We start from the raw sequence: 22,197 nt of genomic DNA on the forward strand, positions 1-22,197 counted from the left end.
GAGATCCAATTAACTCTTCTACCTTCATTTTGCTGATGTCCTGTGCCTCTTCTATAGCTGTCACCTTCATGTCAAATCTCTTAGGTAGGGATCTAAGAATTTTTCTCACCAGCTTTTCATCAGACATCTTCTCTCCCAAGGCTCCTGAGGTATTAGCAATATCAAGTATATTCATATGAAAATCCTTAATACTTTCATCATCTCTCATCCTTAGATTTTCAAACTTCGTAGTTAGCAGTTGAAGTCTTGACATCTTCACTTTGGAGGTGCCCTCATGAGTAGTCTTGAGGGTATCCCAGACATCTTTGGCTAGATCACACTGGTGTACCAGTCTGAATATATTCTTGTCAATTCCATTGAATAAAGCATTTAAGGCTTTAGAGTTGCCAAGCGCCAATGCCTCTTCATCTTTGTCCCATTCTTCCTCTGGTTTAAGAGTTTTCTTGCCATCTTTTTCAGTAATAACAGGATGTTCCCATCCTTTGTTCACAGCTCTCCATGCTTTACTATCCACGGATTTCAGAAAAGCCACCATGCGAGGTTTCCAATAATCATAATTAGAGCCATCCAGAATGGGTGGTCTAATCCCATATCCACCACCTTCTTTGTCCATAATACCAGAAAATACTGTCCCTAGATCTCACCCAGTAAAAACAGGCAGGGTGCCTGCTCTGATGCCAATTGAAATTCTGGACTCAGATACGTGATGTCTAACAGGATGTCATGACATTACTATCTGAATGTTTGTAAACAAATGAACAAAGATTAAACAGAAAACAACACAGGAAAGTTGTTAACCCAGTTCGGTGCAAACACACCTACATCTGGGGGCTACCAAGCCAGGGAGGAAGTCCACTATAAGTAATATCAATTCAAGGTAATACAAGCCAAGATTACGCCTTTCACTTAATATCTACCCAATGCAACTTCAATCTAAACCACTTAGACCAGAGATCCTACTCACTCCCCCTCAATCACAGCAGTGATTAAAAACTAACCAATGAAAAACAAAAGAAGACACTCTTCAAGGACACAACTTGATCTTGCTTAAAAGCTTTGATCAAGTACAATAATACTCTTGCTTAAAAGCTTTGAGTACTTCTTACAACTCAAAACAAAACACCTAGACCAAGACAATCATCATGATGATTGTTTGGCTTACAAGAAAGCTACAACGAGAAACTTAACAACAAAGAACTCTTAACAGTTTCTTAACCAAAAACCCTAACGGCAACAGCAGCACCTGCGTGGAATATATAGCCTTCATACAATACAGCAACTGGGCCTTGGATCCACAAAATAGTTTTTGCCCTAATAAAACAAATCTTCATAAAACAAGGAACTGATAATAATACTCATCCAAGACGTCCTTGAAACAGATCAGAATCCATCATTACCAAATATAGCGCATAAGATCTTATCAGATCATATAATCATAAGTAGTAATAGAAAATAACGAACAGCTGCGAATGTCATGACATCGGCCTTGACATCAGGTAAAGGCCTGCATAAGGAAGGACTTCGCAACAACAGAAAGCATGTCATGACACTAGTTTTGACAGGACAGAACCACAATTAGTTTTACCAAAAATTATAGCCAATCAACAACATCTACATATCCTAACCACCACGTGATCACTCTAATTACAACTGCTTAGACACAAGCTAAGACTTCCTAGAGTATCCTGATCAACACTTGATCACTCTAGTTACTTACAAATTAATGTAATCAAATAAGAGTTTTACAATGCTTCTGAAAAGCTATAATCATAACAGTGATATTTCTCTTAACGTTTAAGCTTAATATCACTAATATATTACAACAGCAATGTAGTGAGCTTTGATGAAGATGAAGTTTCTGAGCTTTAAATTGAACAGCGTTTCAGCAAGTTTTTCAGAATAAGTTTATTCAATATTGGTAACCTTGCTTGTCATCAGAACTTCATTTATATAGGCGTTTGAGAAGATGACCGTTGGGAGCATTTAATGTTTTGCGTATTCCGTACAGCATTGCATTTAATGTTTCACGCTTTTGTCAACTACCTCGAGCCTTGTTCACGCTGTGTCTACTGACGTTGCCTTTAATAGCTCTCAACGTTCCTTTTGTCAGTCAGCGTAGCCTGCCACCTGTACTTTCTTCGGATCTGATGTCTGTGTATATAATATTTGAATATCATCAGAGTCAAACAGCTTGGTGCATAGCATCTTCTTGTCTTCTGACCTTGAAGTGCTTCTGAGCGTGATACCATGAGTACTTCAGTGCTTCTGCTTCTGATCTCAAGTTCTTCTGATGCTTCCATAGACCCATGTTCTGATTCTGCATTGACCATCTTCTGATGTCTTGCCAGACCATATTCTGATGTTGCATGCTGAACCTTCTGAGACAAAGCTTCTGAGCGCTAATTTGTGCATACTCTTTATATATTTCCTGAAAGGGAAATTGCAATGTATTAGAGTACCACATTATCTCACACAAAATTCATATCCTTGTTATCATCAAAACTAAGAATATTGATCAGAACAAATCTTGTTCTAACAATCTCCCCCTTTTTGATGATGACAAAAACATATATAAATGATATGAATTTGCGATCAGAAAGAGCAGACGGCTAAAGACAAATTACACAGCTATAGCATAAGCATGTGAATATGTCTCCCCCTGAGATTAACAATCTCCCCCTGAGATGAATAATCTCCCCCAGAAATTAATACTAGAAGAATTTTATAAATAAAAGACTTCCCTGATTATTTCGGTAGAGACGTTCACAGTGCTTGATCTTCAGAACATTCATGACTTCTGATTTCTGCTTCCATAGGACAGCTTCAGAACATTGAATTTCTTTAGATCCTCAGAACATTCACAGCTTCTGATTTCTGCTTCCATCGGACAGCTTCAGAACTTGAATTTCTTTGATCTTCAGAACATTCACAGCTTCTGACTTCTGCTTCCATCGGACAGCTTCAGAACTTGAATTTCTTTGATCTTCAGAACATTCACAGCTTCTGATTCCTGCTTCCATTGGGACAGCTTCAGAGCTTGAATTTCTTCTTTCATCACTTCATGCTAGAATGTATTAGAACATTGTTGAATGTACCAGAGCTTCATCAGAGCATCTCCACATCCTAAAATGTTACAGAACAAAACTAAACGACAAAAGTCAGCATGAATGAATCAAAACATAAAATATGTTTCAGAACACATAATATGTATCAGAGCCATATAAGCCATATAGAATGTATCAGAACAAATAGACATAATGTTTCAGATCATATTCTATCATCAGAATATCTGAACATTCTTCCTTCTTGCTTCTGATTCTGAAGCTTCATAGCACTCAGCTTGCTTCAAGAATCCAAGAGCTTGATTCATCTTATTGCTTCTAATGTTGATCTTGAATCTTCGATTCCTGCAACAATACAACTTAAAGCATAGAACTTTGCAAGTTCTGTTAGTAAGGCAACTGATTAAATCAAATCATTTATCACATATTTCTCCCCCTTTTTGTCATAACATCAAAAAAGAATATACAAGATTCAGATGTAGAAAACGACAAAGGAAAGAAACAGAATTAAACTTTTCATTGATTGAAACAAGCAAGATTACAAAAGATGTATGCAGAAAACAGATGCAACAAGGAAAGAAAACTACAAAGACCAAACGACTAAGACCCTAGCTTAGACAAAATCTGCGCCAGAACGTCATGAACCCCGTCAGTGCTTGCAGTTTGCCTTGCCATGAAGGAGCGAAACTCAGCATTGGCTGCTTCTTGCGCGTCCAAGCGAGAAGCCAGCATAGCTTGATTCTGATGCAGAGCTTCCAAGGTCTCCATCAGAGCTGAGGGTACACCAAAAGAAGAAGCACCATAGTTTCTGCCAACAGGGACAGCAATCTCAGCAGGACGATCTTCTGGGAGGTCTTCAGCTTCTGTACCTTCCATCTCAACATCTGAGTCTGACTCAGGACCAGCCTCAGCATATTCTGGTTCAGGCAACTCAGAAGCTCCAACTTCCAACGCCTGAAGAATAGCCGCTAGGTTTGTTGGAGGAGTAGGACCATCAACTTCAGCAGGATAAACCACTTCTGGAAAGACCATGTGAGGAGCACTTTCAGAAGGGTTCATTCTGAACCAATTGAACAACCATTGAAAATCTCCAGTCAGCACTGGAAACCTTGGTCTCCATACCACAATGTCTCTGCAGGGGTTTCCTTCTTCCATCTTATCTGCAGGTATCCTCTCTTCAAGAACTCTTCTGTTCCTGATGAGATGGTGGTAGCTGCTTTCACCAACTTCCAAGAGACGACCACGAGCCCCAGGTGCTTCAGTCATGATCATTCTCTGGACATCCGTAGCCCTAACCAGAAAATCCTGGCGAAAGGCTTCCCAGAGGTTGCAGGTAGCATACTCATCCAGATGATTAAGGTGAGCAGCACCCAAAATCTCCAACCAACTATTTACATCAGAATGTAAAAGCTCTAGAAATGATTGAGTGGTAGGTGTTGGAGGGTTGACAGTGAATCTGGAGTCAGGAAACACAAAACTGTAGGGGTTAGGTGTTCTGGTGGGAAAAGGGTGTGAGAGAGATGAGGAGATATTTGTGGGATGGGTTGTAGGAGAAAGGATATCAGATGGTGATGATGGTGGTTCCAGAGAGGTGAAAGAAGAGGAAGAGGTGGTGGAAGTCTGTGAAAAGGGAGGTGATTGAGGGGTACCATCAAGGGGTTGATACACACGTCTAGAGTAGTTTCCAGACATCATAGCTTCAAACGGGTTCACTTTGAGAGGGTCATAGGTGATCCTTACTCTTTTTGGTTTGATTTCTGGTTCATCAGTTGCCTTTCTCTTTTGTTTACGATCAGTTTCTTGATTTGCAGAACTTGACGAGGGATTCATGATGAAGTTGCAGATAGTGAAAACTGCTAGGGTTTACGATATGAATGCAAAGAGAAAGATGGCAAAAAAGAAACTGAATGCAAGAGAGAGAAATATAAGAGGGAAAAGAAACGTTTGAAGAGTATTAAAAGAAAATGAAATAAAAGGAAATGATGGATAGCATTTAATGTTACATGACGTGAGGAGAGATAATAATGACAAAAGAAGTGATTAGCACAGTTACCTAAGTAGGCGTCCCCTCAACTGCACGCACGTTTGTCCGGAAATAGTGAACACGTGTTTACCATCTGGATAGCCAGTTACAGCTGTTTTACTTTTAAAGAGATTCTGAGTCAACTTAGACAATGAAACGTTAGTAATAACAGAATCACTACTTCTAATTGATTACAATCAGAACTTCTTATAAAAGACTAATCCAATCTCATTTCAGAAGATACTCATACATAAGATCTTCTCATCTTCTCATTCTGGGCATAAATCCATACCGATATTCTTCAGAATGAACTTAAACCTATCTTCAGCAAAGGGTTTTGTAAAGATATCAGCCCATTGATGGTCTGTATCCACAAAGGTTAAAGATATAACACCCTTCTGAACATAGTCCCTTATGAAATGATGTTTGATCTCAATATGTTTAGCTTTTGAATGTAAGATAGGATTCTTAGATAAACATATAGCAGAAGTATTATCATAGAAGATAGGAATGTTACTCTCATATATCTGATAATCTTCTAGCTGACTTCTCATCCAGAGCATTTGTGTGCTACAACCAGCAGCAGCAACATATTCTGCTTCTGTTGTTGAGAGGGCAATAGTAGCTTGCTTCTTGCTGTACCATGAGATCAGATGACTTCCAAGAAATTGACAACTTCCAGAAGTGCTCTTCCTTTCAATTCTATCTCCAGCATAGTCAGCATCACAGAATCCTACTAAGTTGTAATCTTTGGATCTTCTGTAAACTAAACCAACATTAGTAGTACCTTTCAGATACCTCAGAATTCTCTTAACCGCAGTTAAATGAGATTCTCTCGGATCTGATTGGAATCTAGCACACAAACAAACACTGAAGAGAATGTCAGGTCTAGAAGCAGTTAGGTATAGAAGAGATCCAATCATACCTCTGTACAACTTCTGATCTACCTTTTTACTTACCTCATCCTTACCTAGGACACATGTTGGATGCATAGGAGTTTTGGCTTCTTTGCTTTCAGAAAGATTAAACTTCTTCAGAAGTTCTTTCACATACTTCGTTTGATGAACATAGGTTCCATCAGAAGTTTGGTTGATTTGAATCCCAAGGAAATACTTGAGTTCTCCCATCATGCTCATTTCAAATTCAGCCTGCATAGACTCAGCAAACTCCTTTCCAAGTGTAGCATTAGATGTTCCAAAGATAATATCATCAACATATATTTGACAAATTAAAAAATCCTTTTTAAATGTTTTACAAAAGAGAGTAGTGTCCACTTTTCCTCTAGTGAAACCATTTTCCAGAAGGAAAGAACTCAAACGTTCATACCAAGCTCTAGGAGCTTGTTTCAATCCGTATAATGATTTCTTTAATTTAAAAACATGATTTGGAGACATGGAGTATTCAAAACCAGGAGGTTGATGGACATAAACTTCTTCATCTATGTAACCATTTAAGAAGGCACTCTTAACATCCATCTGATAAAGAGTGATGTTGTGTTGAGTGGCAAAAGAAATTAATAGACGAATAGATTTTAACCTGGCCACTGGTGCAAAGGTTTCTGTGTAGTCAATTCCTTCTTGCTGACTATAACCCTGAGCCACCAGTCTGGCTTTGTTTCTTACCACTTCACCTTTCTCGCTTAGCTTGTTTCTGAATACCCACTTAGTGTCAATGATGTTAAATCCTTTTGGTCTAGGAACCAAGTCCCATACATCATTCCTTGTAAACTGATTTAGTTCTTCTTGCATGGCAATTATCTAGTCTGGATCTTCTAGAGCTTGATCAACAGAAGTTGGCTCGATCAAAGAAACTAGACCTAATTGACAATCTGCATTGTTCTTAAGGAATGCCCTTGTTCTGATGGGATCGTCTTTCTTTCCAAGGATCACATCTTCTGAGTGAGCTGAGGCAAGTCTAGGTGATCTTCTGACTGTTGGCTCTTCAGAAATCCTGAGATTCTCTAAAGATGCAGCAACTTGATCTTCTGATCCATTGCTTCTGAGACTGCCAGCTTCTGCAGCTTTGCTTCTTGGTTCTACTGCTTCTAATATATCAATATCAAAATCTGCAAAATTCTCAAACTGCTTTGGTTTTTCAAGACCAAGCTTATCATCAAACCTGATATTGATTGATTCTTCTACAATCAATGTTTCAGTATTGTACACTCTGTAGCCTTTAGAGCGTTCAGAATATCCAAGAAGGAAACACTTTTGTGCTTTAGAATCAAACTTACCAAGATAATCTTTAGTATTCAGAATAAAACATACACATCCAAAAGGATGGAAATATGAAATGTTGGGCTTTCTGTTCTTCCACAATTCATAAGGAGTCTTATTTAGAATAGGTCTTATAGAGATTCTATTCTGAATATAACATGCAATGTTTATTGCTTCTGCCCAGAAATGCTTAGCCATATTGGTTTCATTGATCATGGTTCTGGCCATTTCTTGTAGAGTCCTATTCTTTCGCTCTACAACTCCATTTTGTTGTGGAGTTCTAGGACAAGAGAAATCATGGGAAATACCATTTTCTTTGAAGAACTCCTCAAAGAATTTGTTCTCAAATTCACCACCATGATCACTTCTAACCTTTAGGATTTTACACTCTTTCTCAGATTGGATCTGAGTGCAGAATTCAAAGAACACTGAATGAGACTCATCCTTGTGTTTCAAGAACTTTACCCATGTCCAGCGGCTATAATCATCAACGATGACTAATCCATATTTCTTCCCTCTGACAGATGCTGTTTTGACTGGGCCAAACAGATCAATGTGCAAGAGTTCTAACGACCTTGAGGTAGAAACAACATTCTTAGACTTGAATGCAGGTCTCGAGAACTTGCCCTTCTGACATGCTTCACAAAGAGCATCTGATTTGAATTTCAGATTTGGGAGTCCTCTGACCAGATTTAGTTTATTAATCTGAGAAATCTTTCTCAAACTAGCATGACCTAATCTTCTGTGCCAGACCCATTGCTCTTCAGAAACAGACATAAGACAAGTCACCTTCTGCTTCTCAAGATCAGAAAGATCAATCTTATAAATGTTGTTCTTCCTCTTGCCTGTAAATAGGATTGAGCCATCCTTCTGACTTACAGCCTTGCAAGACTTTTGATTGAAGATTATATCATAACCATTGTCACTTAATTGACTTATGGACAATAAGTTATGCGTTAATCCTTCTACAAGAAGTACATTAGATATGGAAGGAGAGTTACCAAGACTTATGGTTCCAGAGCCAATGATTTTGCCCTTCTGATCTCCTCCAAACTTGACTTCTCCACCTGGTTTAAGCACCAGGTATTGGAATGTAGACCTTCTTCCCGTCATGTGTCGCGAGCACCTAGAGTCCAGGTACCATGACATTTTGCTTTCTGTCCTCTTTGCCGCCAAGGATATCTGCAACAGAAATTATCTTCTCCTTAGGTACCCACAATTTCTTGGGTCCTTTCTTGTTAGTTCTCCTCAAGTTCTGATTGAACTTGGGTTTAGCAAAATATTTAACAGGAGGAACAGCATGATATTCTTTAGGTTTGTCAGCATGATATTTCTTAGGATGTGTCACAAGCTTCTTGGTGTGAACAGTGTTAAACTTCTGTGCATGTGAAGTGAGCCTAATATCATGTGCATGGCCATATTTGAACTGATCATACAATGGCTTGTATGTGATCTTCAGATCATCAATAGGTTCAAATTTATGTGAGGTATCACCCTCATAGCCAAAACCAAACCTTCTGTTTCCAGAAACACCATATATCATAGAAGCAAGATGACTTCTGCCAATACTTCTAGATAAGAACTTTCTGAAGCTCGAGTCATATTCTTTCAGAATATGATTCATGCTAGGAATGGATTTTTCTGTTTCAGAAGGAGATCCACTATCTTTGGATAGATTTAAAACTTTTTCCTTCAGTTCAGAATTTTCTAATTCCAGCTTCTCAGTTTCAAATTCAAACTGCTTTTTCAGCTTTTTGTATTTGATACTAAGATGAGCCTTGAGTTCCAGAAGTTCTGTTAAACTGGAAACTAACTCTTCTCTAGATAGTTCAGAAAATACCTCTTCAGAATCTGATTCTGATGTAGATTCTGATCCATCATCTTCTGTAGCCATCAGCGCAAAGTTGGCTTGCTCTCCTTCAGAGTCTGATTCTGATTCTGATTCAGAATCATCCCATGTTGCCATAAGACCTTTCTTCTTATGAAACTTCTTCTTGGGATTCTCCTTCTGAAGTTTTGGACACTGGTTCTTATAATGTCAAGGCTCATTGCACTCATAGCAGACAGCCTTCTTCTTGTCAGATCTTCTGTCACCAGAAGATTCTCCTCGTTCAAATCTCTTTGAACTTCTGAAGCCTCTGAACTTCCTTTTCTTGCTCTTCCAGAGTTGGTTTACCCTTCTGGAGATCATGGACAGTTCATCTTCTTCTTCAGATTCTGATTCTTCAGGATCTTCTTCTCTAGCCTGAAAAGCGTTAGTGCATTTTTTAACATTAGATTTTAATGCAATAGACTTACCTTTCTTCTGAGGCTCGTTTGCGTCCAGCTCTATTTCATGGCTTCTCAAGGCACTGATAAGCTCTTCCAAAGAAACTTCATTCAGATTCTTGGCAATCTTGAATGCAGTCACCATTGGACCCCATCTTCTGGGTAAGCTTCTGATAATCTTCTTTACATGATCAGCCTTGGTGTAGCCTTTATCCAGAACTCTCAATCCAGCAGTTAGAGTTTGAAATCTTGAGAACATCTTCTCAATATCTTCATCATCCTCCATCTTGAAGGCTTCATATTTCTGGATTAGAGCAAGAGCTTTAGTCTCCTTGACTTGAGCATTTCCCTCATGGGTCATTTTCAATGACTCATATATATCATGGGCAGTTTCCCTGTTAGATATCTTCTCATACTCAGCATGAGAGATAGCATTCAGCAAAACAGTTCTGCATTTGTGATGATTTTTGAATTCTTTCTTTTGATCATCAGTCATTTCTTGCCTTGTAAGCCTTACGCCACTAGCTTTCACTGGATGTTTGTAACCATCCATCAGAAGATCCCATAGATCAGCATCTAGACCAAGAAAGTAACTTTCCAGTTTATCTTTCCAGTATTCAAAGTTTTCACCATCAAATACTGGTGGTCTAGTATAACCATTGTTACCGTTGTAGTGCTCAGCAGAGCCAGATGTAGATGCAGTTGGATTTGTTTGAACTACACCAGCCATCTTTTACTGAAGCGTTTTTCTCTTCCTGAATCTTTTCTAAACACGGTTAAGTGCTTGCACCTTAGAACCGGCGCTCTGATACCAATTGAAGGATAGAAAAACACTTAGAAAGGGGGGGTTTGAATAAGTGTAGTCTTAAAAACTTGAACGATAAAAACAAATTGCACAGTTATTTTTATCCTGGTTCGTTGTTAACTAAACTACTCCAGTCCACCCCCACAGAGTGATTTACCTCACCTGAGGATTTAATCCACTAATCGCAACAGATTACTATGGTTTTTCACTTAGCCCACGACTAAGTCTTCTAGAGTATCCTGATCACAACCTGATCACTCTAGGAACAAATGCTTAGACACAAGCTAAGACTTTCTTAGAGTATCCTGACCACCACGTGATCACTCTAATTACAACTGCTTAGACACAAGCTAAGACTTCCTAGAGTATCCTGATCAACACTTGATCACTCTAGTTACTTACAAATTAATGTAATCAAATAAGAGTTTTACAATGCTTCTAAAAAGCTATAATCACAACAGTGATATTTCTCTTAACGTTTAAGCTTAATCTCACTAATATATTACAACAGAAATGTAGTGAGCTTTGATGAAGATGAAGTTTCTGAGCTTTGAATTGAACAGCGTTTCAGCAAGTTTTTCAGAATAAGTTTATTCAAGATTGGTAACCTTGCTTCTCATCAGAACTTCATTTATATAGGCGTTTGAGAAGATGACCGTTGGGAGCATTTAATGCTTTGCGTATTCCGTACAGCATTGCATTTAATGTTTCACGCTTTTGTCAACTACCTCGAGCCTTGTTCACGCTGTGTCTACTGACGTTGCCTTTAATAGCTTTCAACGTTCCTTTTATCAGTCAGCGTAGCTTGCCACCTGTACTTTCTTCTGATCTGATGTCTGTGTATATAATATTTGAATATCATCAGAGTCAAACAGCTTGGTGCATAGCATCTTCTTGTCTTCTGACCTTGAAGTGCTTCTGAGCGTGATACCATGAGAACTTCAGTGCTTCTGCTTCTGATCTCAAGTTCTTCTGATGCTTCCATAGACCCATGTTCTAATTCTTCCTTGACCATCTTCTGATGTCTTGCCAGACCATGTTTTGATGTTGCATGCTGAACCTTCTGAGACAAAGCTTCTGAGCGCTGATTTGTGCATACTCTTTATATATTTCCTGAAAGGGAAATTGCAATGTATTAGAGTACCACATTATCTCACACAAAATTCATATCCTTGTTATCATCAAAACTAAGAATATTGATCAGAACAAATCTTGTTCTAACAGTAGTTACTCAGTTACCTCATTTATACCAGTGCTTTACACAAGTGATGGATTCCCGTAATTCTCAAGTCAGTCAGGCAGTCAATATCCATAAAAGAAAATAAAAGAAAATTGTTAAGTCAAAACCTATGAAGGAGACTTATCAAAAATCGAAAACATCCCGCTGACTGTAATCTCAAAATAAACAGTTCAGGCAAAAGTTAGGGACAACAAAGTCAAAAAGAGGTCGCTACAAATCCTCGACAAAAGAAAAAATTACAAAAAGGATGACTGCCTTCTCAAATAAACTTTTGGTGCTTCAACCATCATCAAATGTCAACATTACAACTTCAAGACCTGCTAGAACTTAAATGCAAAGTTAACTGAGCATAAGATCGAAGAACATCACGAAGATTGGGATGGGTACAAATAAACTTTGAGCCTTTATCATTTGTTTCTTAAACCCTGAACCAAGCCACGCTACAACCCTTGAAAGTCCTAACTGAAGCATGGTTAGTTCGAAAGCGTACTGTCACAAAAAGGGTATCCTAACTCCTTAAAGTTTACCAGAAATCCTGAGTTGATATCATGTTTTTACAAATATCACTTTCTTACATATTTGTTTTACTAAAATTGTTTTTAAACTCCAAGACAGACATATGCATTGCATTTTAATGAGTGTCATTATAAAACAATTTTGTCTACGTAATTTCAAATGTTTGGCATCAGGAAGAATCTGCATGGGACCTAATTAATGACTAAAAGTCCTCCCGACAAATAAATTTGCAGAGACGTCTTGTATGCATGACTCGATCAGATCAAAGCTTGTTTACACAAGGGGCACGACGTATTATTATCCCATCTACTATGGGAAAACTAGTCATGATTCATAGAACCTCTCAGAGGCACTGAAAAACCAGAGAAGTTAGTCCATCACTGGGGGCATGTCACATCAGTCACAAATCTCAACAAATGCTGTTTAGCTACTAGCATCAAATCATGTCAGTATCGGTCTCTTCTTTAAATTTCTAATTCCAAATTCAAAGTATCGAGCATACCAAGCTATTAATTCCAGGGGAAGGTATACTCTCGCAAGTATTTTTCAACAGCAAGTACTCAAAGACAAGGGGCAATGAAAAGTTGAAAATCTCTAGGAACCTTCCCCACAGAGCAGTCTTCATAATATATCCCCACATAGCATTCCTTAAGAAGATATCTTGAAGCAATCTCTTCCTAACAGAGACGTGGTTCCCCAACAGATTTTATACCTCCGACATTGCCGGTTTTCAGACACAATCTTCTTCTCTAGCATGGTTTATTCAAACTCGCTATCTCCATTAAAGTTGCCGCTCAGAAATCTGGTCGAACAGTATACTCATCTCTCTTGTTCCCAGGATACATTAGGATCAGATCACTTAAGTCAATCTCATCCCCAAGCGAAGATCAAAAATCCCCAGCTGGATATCATTGAACAAAAGACAGGAATTCTCTTGTCATTATCTCCAACAGCACACAGAGATTTATTTTCTCAACTAACAGATGCTATACAAAAATTATCAATATGCTCCGACTATATAGTTCATCCCTGCATCATTCATAAATACATGCATAACATACAGTACCCTCGTTTATCTCGAGAATCTCAATACATGCATCATGACATTGCATAAAACTAATCTTTCCTTTTCAGGTCATTTCATAATCAAAAGAATATTATTATCCAAGTGCGGCACAAATGCAATCGTATCAACGATTCAATCTCATCCAAGACGAATACAATTCTGATGCTTCATTCTGAGTCTTTCTTCAAAGATAAATCAGAAACAATAAAAGAACTTCTCATCCTTTCTAGGAGCCTTTCTAGGTAGTCTTCTCTAAGACATTTATCATCCTTTCTAGGAACCTTTCTAGGTAGTCTTTTCTAAGACATTTGTCGACCTTTCTAGGTAGTCTTTTCTAAGACGTTTATCAACCTTTCTAGGTAGTCTTTTCTAATACGTTTATAACCTTTCTAGGTAGTCTTTTCTAAGACGTTTATAGCCTTTCTAGGTAGTCTTATTTAAGACGTATCATATCCTTTCTAGGAGCCTTTCTAGGTAGTCTTCTCTAAGACGTTTATCCTTTCTAGGAGCCTTTCCAGGTAATCTTTTCTAAGATGTTTCATATCCTTTCTAGGAGCCTTTCCAGGTAGTCTTCTCTAAGACGTTTATCCTTTCTAGGAACCTTTCTAGGTAATCTTTTCTAAGATGATTTATATCCTTTCTAGGAGCCTTTCTAGGTAGTTTTCTCTAAGACATATATCATCCTTTCTAGGAACCTTTCTAGGTAATCTTTTCTAAGATGATTTATCACCCTTTCCAGGAACCTTTCTAGGTAGTCTTTTCTAAGACGTTTCTTGTCCTTTCTATGAGCTTTTCTAGGTAGTCTTGTTAAAGACGTATCATATCAGTCTTGTTTAAGACATATCATACCTTTCTAGGACGTATCATAACCTTATAGGTAATCTTTTCTAAGATGTTTCATCCTTTCTAGGGGCCTTTCTAGGTAGTCTTGTTTAAGACATATCATGCCTTTCTAGGTTAATCTTGTTTAAGACATATCTCAACCTTTCTAGGTAATCTTCTTCAACATATTTATCCAACATGTTCTAAGACATCTACTGCCCTTTCAAGTAGTTTTCTCAGTAAATCTTCTACAAGACACTTTTTCCCGAACTTTGTTTAAAGCCTAATCTCTTTTACCTCAGTCAATGATCTATCTATTCAGGAACCTCTCCAGGTAGTCTTCTATAAGACATTACTTCATCTATCCTTCAGGTACAGTCAACGCATATGATCCAGTCTGAAAAGCATCTGCTTTATACAAACAACTTTTCCAAACACCTGGATGGCATCTTCAAGCCCATCTCCGACAAAAGTCCCTACTTCAGCTAGGGCAAATTCCGGGGTATTCTAGTGTTCAATCCTCTTCTACCTTCAGATTCTAACAGGCACACATGCCAATCTTCATCCTCAGATATAAGAAGATTGAACAGGGGCAGCTGTCATACCCCAAAATTTGCCCACCACATTTTTATACTCAAGCTCCTTTGAATGTCAGAAGCTCAAGACTCAACTAACTGTACACTCTCTTGATCAACTACCCTCCAACTAGGGTTTTGATCTTCTCAAAGTAAAATCAGGTTCTGATACCTCCAATGGTCTCCATGGCCTCTCATATGATTCAAATAATCCTCATGCCAAGTTTCAAACCCTGATTCAAAAGATTGCTCCCTCAATGACCCAAACAACCAACAATCGACTGGTTGACCTAAAAGTCAAACTATGGTCAAATCACAGTCAAAGTTCCCAACTTTTTTGTCAACATTCTCATTTTGAAATTTCATTCATCATTTGATCAAGGGTTGATCATGATTTATCAAGGAAAGCTCCAAAATCATCAAATGTCCAAGTTACTAATTTAGGGTTTTGAACTAAAAGTCAACCCAACTTTGACTGATCATATCTCTCTCATACTTTATCATAAATTCCTCAACTAAAGCTCATTCTCAAGGAAATTTGATTCTCTACAACTTTGATGTTGGGCCCAAGGTCAAGAAATGCTTCCGCATAAGAGATATAAGCCAATACGTTACAGGTCCTTCTAAAAGATCGCAAAAAGATGTTTTCTTCCAGAAGCCATATCTTCAAGATAAAATCCTCAAAAGCAATATGTTCCAAAGTGGCTTGTAGAAGACATCTTGGGGTTTCCAAAAAGTCCTGGAACACCTTCATATGACAAAAATTGAAGGAGTTATGACTTATTGAAGTTGGCTAAAATATGAGAAATACATAAGGGTTAACTTGAGTAAATTTGAGATTTTTTGGACTAATGGGCCCATTATTTGGATTCTAAAATATGTCTGATCGGAAAATAGCAAGTGTACTACTTTTTACCGATGTAGTTATTAAAGTGGAGATTTATCCAAGTATCGATCACAAGGACTGCGGATAAAATATAAGCCAGGACTAAATTTCAATTGAAAAAAAAGCTTTGGTTGGTTTTTGGTTTGTTTTATAAAAGCTAATTAACTGTTTATAATGAAAAACGATAAGTAAATGATAATTTGGTACAAATATGAGAAGATATGCTAAGGTTGATGTATAAATCTTACGTGACTCCTTGAGAACACCGTTGTTAACGAAAAGATGTGACTACAATTGAGTATCAATTCTATAAAATAGTTTTCCCTAATTCCTTAGTGGAGAACTTCTTAATACTTAAAAGTCAATTTCAATTCCTCAATAATTGAATTTAGTATTAAGACATTATGCATCGTAATCTAGAATGGATGATCACTATAGTGAAATCCTTATTCCTAAGCGATTTACCGGTAGTGTTTTGATTCAAAATGCATTAGGGAGGTGTGTCACGCCTAACCCTAACCGTAGATCGATAAAATATTTTCCAATATGATAAAGCATGAAAAACTTTGAATCATAAACTCAATTTATAAAAACATCAAATTCATCAACAACGGTTTTAACAAGTCATTACATGAAAAGATTTAGGGACATCACCCTAGCATAGAATAGTTTAGCTACTCATAGTGTTCAAGAAAATAACAAGAGTAAAAGTCGACATTACAAGAAATTATCGGTCGATATGATCTCCAATCGCGATTGCTCTTGAAGATCTCTTCCAAATCCCTTGATTGCTCTTTCTCTGTAATTCTCTATTCTCAATGATCCAAGATCCTCAATCCTTCTTCCCGTTAGGTTTTAGTAGTGTTGGCTCACATTCCCCGTATCCGAAAGGTCCGAAATACCCTTAATGAGTTCAAGGCTTTCAAAATCTCAAAAGTTGGAGATCTGCCCGCGCCTGCCAACACGGGCCGTGTGGAGGAACACGGGTGCCCGTGTTGGTCCTCTGCTCCTTTGTCAAAAACCACTTTCTGCTCATCTTTTCACACGGACCGTGTGCAGGAACACGGGTGCCCGTGTGAAACCTCTGCCTAGCCTTCAAGAATTGCTTTTCCATCCACTTTTTGACACGGGCCGTGTGCATGCACACGGGTGCCCGTGTTGACCTCAGCTTTGGCTCTTTTGGCTTCTTTTTCCGCTCGTGCGCGCCATAAGTTTCTACCTCTCCCGTGCATCAACCTGGCCAAACAAAAACTAACAACCAACGCATAAAACGGCACTTGTATAATACTCAAAACACACTAACATGCAACAACATCACACAACCGAAAAACAAGAAACTTACTTTAAAAACATATGACAATGCCGCTTAGTATTACCAAGATTACGAATTTCGGTCGGAAAAAGATGCGGATACTTACTAGAAATGGTGACCGATCACAACCCCACACTTATCTCATTGCTTGTCCTCAAGTGTTGTATCGAGGCAAAACAGAGGTCACCTACGAGATTCTTTTCTCCACAACACAATCAGGTCTTTCGCAAGATTCCCACACTTATCAATCGAGTTTCTGGTTTCCTTCTTCAAACTATCAACTGCATTCTCTCTTTCGAGCACGTTTTCACCTGCAAGCTTTTCACACTCTCACAAAATCTCTCCGGGTTAAAGTGTCTACACTCACAGTATCAAGGCATGCATATTACTTTCAACTTTGAATAAATTCTCAAATCACTACACACACAGATTACACACACTTCATGAGGTCTTAGGGCTGAAACGAGGCTTGAGTTTGGTGGGTAAACAAGAAACGGGATAACAAAAGGTTTGGTGCTCGGCATTTATATTGGATTCACTTCTCTACTCATACTGATTTGAATCGTAAAAATGGGGTTTGGACCTTATTTTGTCTTTCTCAAAAGTGGGCAAAGGTAAAGATTTTTTCTTGCTTTGAATTTTTAAAACCTTTTTTTTTTATTTTTCACAAGATCCATATTCATCTTTTCTATTCTTTTTTTCTTTTGAGAAATCAATTTTTTTTCTTTGCCCCTTTTCTTTTTTCAATGGTTTACAACCCCACACTTAGATTCTTTAGTGTCCTTCAAGTGATTACTATAAATGCCGCGCGATAATATGAACAATGGGAATGCGGGTGGTAAGAAAATAACTAACAACAATGAACAAAACACACATTACGGCTCAAAAGGGTGACAAATGATATAATGCATACGGGATGGCTAGAAAGGCTCAGGGTTTACAGAAAAAAACTTGCCTCAGTGTGCGCTTTCGTAGTGTGCTTGTGTTATGAGAACGTACGCAAAATCAAAGTGAATAGTGCCATACCTGACTCGACTCTCATGTGGAGTTATGAATTTGGCTCTGACATCTCACCGGGTCGGTTAAGCTTGCATGCTTCAAGGTGCTCTTGGTGTCCTGCAATTTCCTTTCATCTAAAGTATACCATACTCCTCTCTTGGTTCAGTGTTGACTTCTTGCGTCCTACCTTCTTCTCTTTGATTGTGTCAGCTTCCGTAGTGCCTGTGGAGATCAAGTGTGGAATGTGTTGTTCAACCACTAACTGTTAGTTCGCTCCCTTCCGACTTGTATCCTTTATCTGGTAACACCATGCTGGCACTGCACCCACAAACTTAGAAGAAACACACTTAAAGATAAAAGTAAGAGAAATAAAACATAAACACACTAAACAAACTATTCTATGAATTCAAAACGGAAAGCAAAGCAATAAAATAAAATAGAACCTCCCCCACACCTGAACGAAACATTGTCCTCAATGTTTTAATTCCAGTGTGACGGAGATTACCTAGCTCAATTATAAGGTGGTGGAGGAGGAGGATCCTGGGGAAAATGCTACATAGGGCGTCGCATCATCTCTTAGACATCATCCACCACAACTCCTTGTCTGAACAACTCAACACCTTGTCGTGTTTGCTCGGTGCGGAGAGCACCAATCTCAGTTTGTACCCACCCCCATTGATCCTGAGTCATGGAGGATGATCCAACAGTGTGTTGGAAGAACTGCTGAGGAGGCGGGACAGGGTGATCTTGGGCTGGAAGGTCATCCTCCATGTCGTCACCTGCAAAATTATGATCATGTGGAGGGCTTTCACCCATATACTCACCCGGTATTGAGGGTTCATCATTCAATAAGTGGCCATAATCCAAGTGCTAAGCCAATTGAGAGATCATTCCACCAACTGAAATCTCTCCGGAAGAAGCATAACCAACTTGCTTCAGGTGGTTAGCAGCAAAGGCTGCGACATTCACCCGACTCACCTCAATCATGTTATGCAACAAAAATAGCTCTCTTCTTGCACAGACCCCTGTACTATCTCCCCTCCCAAATAGGGTGAAAGCCAAACCCTTCTGAGCATATCGGAAACAAGGGTTATGAATCCCCGAGGCCTTAGCTTTGCTTGGATTGTACCCAGCTGCACCTGTGATGGCTTCCCAGAATTCACAAGCAGGAAAAGTTTCGGGAGGGGGCGCCCGGTCCAGTGGACGGTAATTTCAGGGCTGCCCCAACCTCTTCCACAGATAAAGAATGCTTATGTCCAAACATATAAAACTCCAGATCACCAAAATACTCCATTTCGGAGCCATTCCATCTGTGTCTCAATTTAAATTCTACTGTGCTCAGAAATTCCAAAGTTAGGCCTTCATAGGTCGGTGCCTCAAATAACATAAAAGGCAACATTCCGATGTTGTGAAACATACGGTAAACTTCATCCTTGAGGCCTAACTTGGTAAGTGTGTCGTCACAGATATACCTGGTCGGGAGCAATTTACGCTGGACTAAGACATCATACCTTGCTTTGTGTTCAGGAAGGGCAAATGTAATGCCATGGGCATTTTCCTCTTGGTTCCCGCTACGACCGGTTGCGCGACTAGGAGCGCGACGGACCCGCTGCCTCGGTTGGGAGGATTCGGCGAAATCATCCCTGACATTGCGGCGTTGGGTTGTCCTTCGGGGAGGCATGATAATAGCTCTGCAAGAAAATTTAACAAGAAACCACAAACACAACAAGGGAAAAATTCGGAAAAATAAAAATGCACAAAATAAAAAACTAAACCGATAGAAGTGAAGAGGATGGAGAGTAGAGCAACTTTTGTGAAGGCACTAAAGTGTTTAAATGGATGGTTGATGGTGGTAGAGTGAGTTTAGTGAAGGTGGAGGCTAGGGTTTAATGGAGGAGGAGAATGAGAAGTGAGAAAATGATTGGAATGAAGAGGAAGAAGGTTATAAAGCAGATGGGGCCCACATGGGTGGCCCAAAAAAAATTTCAAAATTCTGTCCCGCATAGCCCACACGGTCCGTGTGGCTGCACACGGGCGGCCGTGTGAAAATTCTGTTTATTTGCAAGGGAGCGTGCTGAGGGGAAACACGGGCCGTGTTGCTGCACACGGGCGCCCGTGTTGCTGGTGCTGAAGCCTCTCTTTCACTCTTTCTTTATTTCTCTTTTTTTTTGCGTTCTGATTTCAACACGGGCCGTGTTGCTGCACACGGGCGCCCGTGTTATTGTTCTTCTATGCATCAAAATGGATCAATCTCCGTGCCTTGTTACTCGAGTTTCGTCTACCGGTCCAAACTCTACCACCTACAATAAAACAAAATAAGAAAAAACAAAAATGTTAAAGAAAACAAGCATGGGTTGCCTCCCACAGAGCGCTTCGTTTAACGTCGCATGGCTCGACGGTCCATCGTCCTACTAAGTAAGACGAATGACATCAACCTGTCCAACTGGTTGACCTTGGAAATATGGCTTTAGTCTCTGCCCATTAACTTTGAAGATGTCTCCATTAGCTTGATTCTTAATTTCAACTGCTCCGTAAGGGAGCACCTTATGAACCACAAATGGTCCCGACCATTTGGACCTCAATTTTCCCGGGAATAGCTTCAAGCGGGAATTGTACAGAAGGACCAGCTGTCCCTCCCAAAACTCTTTTTTCTGGATCCTCCTATCGTGCCACTTCTTGGTCTGTTCCTTGTAAACTTTGGCATTTTCGTACGCACGATTCCGAAACTCTTCTAATTCATGCAACTGCAGAATTCTAGAATTTCCTGCTAGAGATAAGTCCATATTCAAGAATTTAGTTGCCCAAAATGCCTTGTGTTCAAGCTCTAAAGGCAGGTGACATGCTTTTCCGTAGACAAGCTGGTATGGTGACATCCCGATGGGCGTTTTGAACACCGTTCGGTAAGCCCATAACGCATCATCTAGCTTTGTTGCCCAATCCTTTCGTGACGAACTCACTGTCTTTTCTAGAATTTGTTTGAGCTGTCTATTAGACACCTCTACCTGACCACTAGTTTGAGGGTGGTAAGGAGTGGCTATCCGATGCTTCACATTGTACTTCTGAAGAAGCTTCTCCATGAGGTGATTGAGGAAGTGAGTTCCTTCATCACTTATCAGCGCTCTCGGTACTCCAAACCTTGAAAATATGTTTTCTCTCAAGAACTTGACTACTACCTTCGCATCATTAGTTGGTAAAGCTACCGCCTCCACCCATTTCGATACATAGTCCACTGCAACTAAGATGTAGTTCTTCCCGAATGATGGTGGAAACGGACCCATGAAGTCAATTCCCCAAACATCGAATAACTCCACCTCTAACATGAAATTCTGGGGCATTTGATTTCTTTTTGATATGTTCCCAGTACGCTGACACTTATCACATTCCTTGACCATCTCTTGGGAGTCCTTGAACAATGATGGCCAGTACAATCCTGACTGCAAGACTTTGGATGCAGTACGATCCCCACTGAAATGACCTCCATATTCAGAGTCATGACATGCTCTCAACACATCCTTTTGCTCCTCCTCAGGCACACATCGACGTATCAACCCATCTACTCCTCTCTTGTACAGGTATGGGTCGTCCCATAGATAGAACCTGCAATCATGAACAAACTTTTTCTTACGGTTAGAATCAAAATCGTCAGGTATTATACCGCCAACAAGGTAGTTTGCGTAATCAGCAAACCAAGGCACTCCAATAACAGCTAGGATGTGTTCATCAGCAAACTCATCCTTTATTGGACGCCGCTCTTCTGTCTCCTCAATGGGTGACATCCGCGAAAGATGATCTGCAACAGTGTTCTCACACCCTTTCTTGTCGCGGATCTCTACATCGAATTCTTGGAGAAGTAAAATCCATCTCAGGAGCCGGGGTTTCGAATCCTGCTTGGCAAAGAGATATTTTAAAGCAGCATGGTCAGTGTAAACAATCACTTTCGAACCCAACAGATAGTGCCTGAATTTATCAAAGGCATACACAACAGCTAGCAACTCCTTCTCGGTAGTTGCATAATTAATCTGTGCAGGGTTCAAAATGTGACTGGCATAATAAATAACATGAAGCAATTTTTCTCTTCGCTGTCCAAGTACAGCCCCCACTGCAATGTCGCTAGCATCGCACATGATCTCAAAGGGTAGAGACCAATCAGGGGCAATCACAATGGGTGCCGACACTAGTTTATTTTTCAGTGTCTCAAATGCATCGGCACACTCTTTATCGAATACAAAAGTCTTATCTTTAACCAACAAAGTAGTCAGAGGTTTGGCTATCTTTGAAAAATCCCTTATGAATCTACGGTAGAATCCCGCATGGCCTAAGAAACTCCGAATACCTTTCTCATTCACAGGTGGTGGTAATTTTGAGATAACTTCCACCTTAGCTTGATCGACTTCGATTCCCCTGTGG

The sequence above is a fragment of the Vicia villosa genome, linkage group LG7 (assembly GCF_029867415.1).
Source record: "Vicia villosa cultivar HV-30 ecotype Madison, WI linkage group LG7, Vvil1.0, whole genome shotgun sequence".
NCBI classification, from domain to species: Eukaryota; Viridiplantae; Streptophyta; class Magnoliopsida; order Fabales; family Fabaceae; genus Vicia; species Vicia villosa.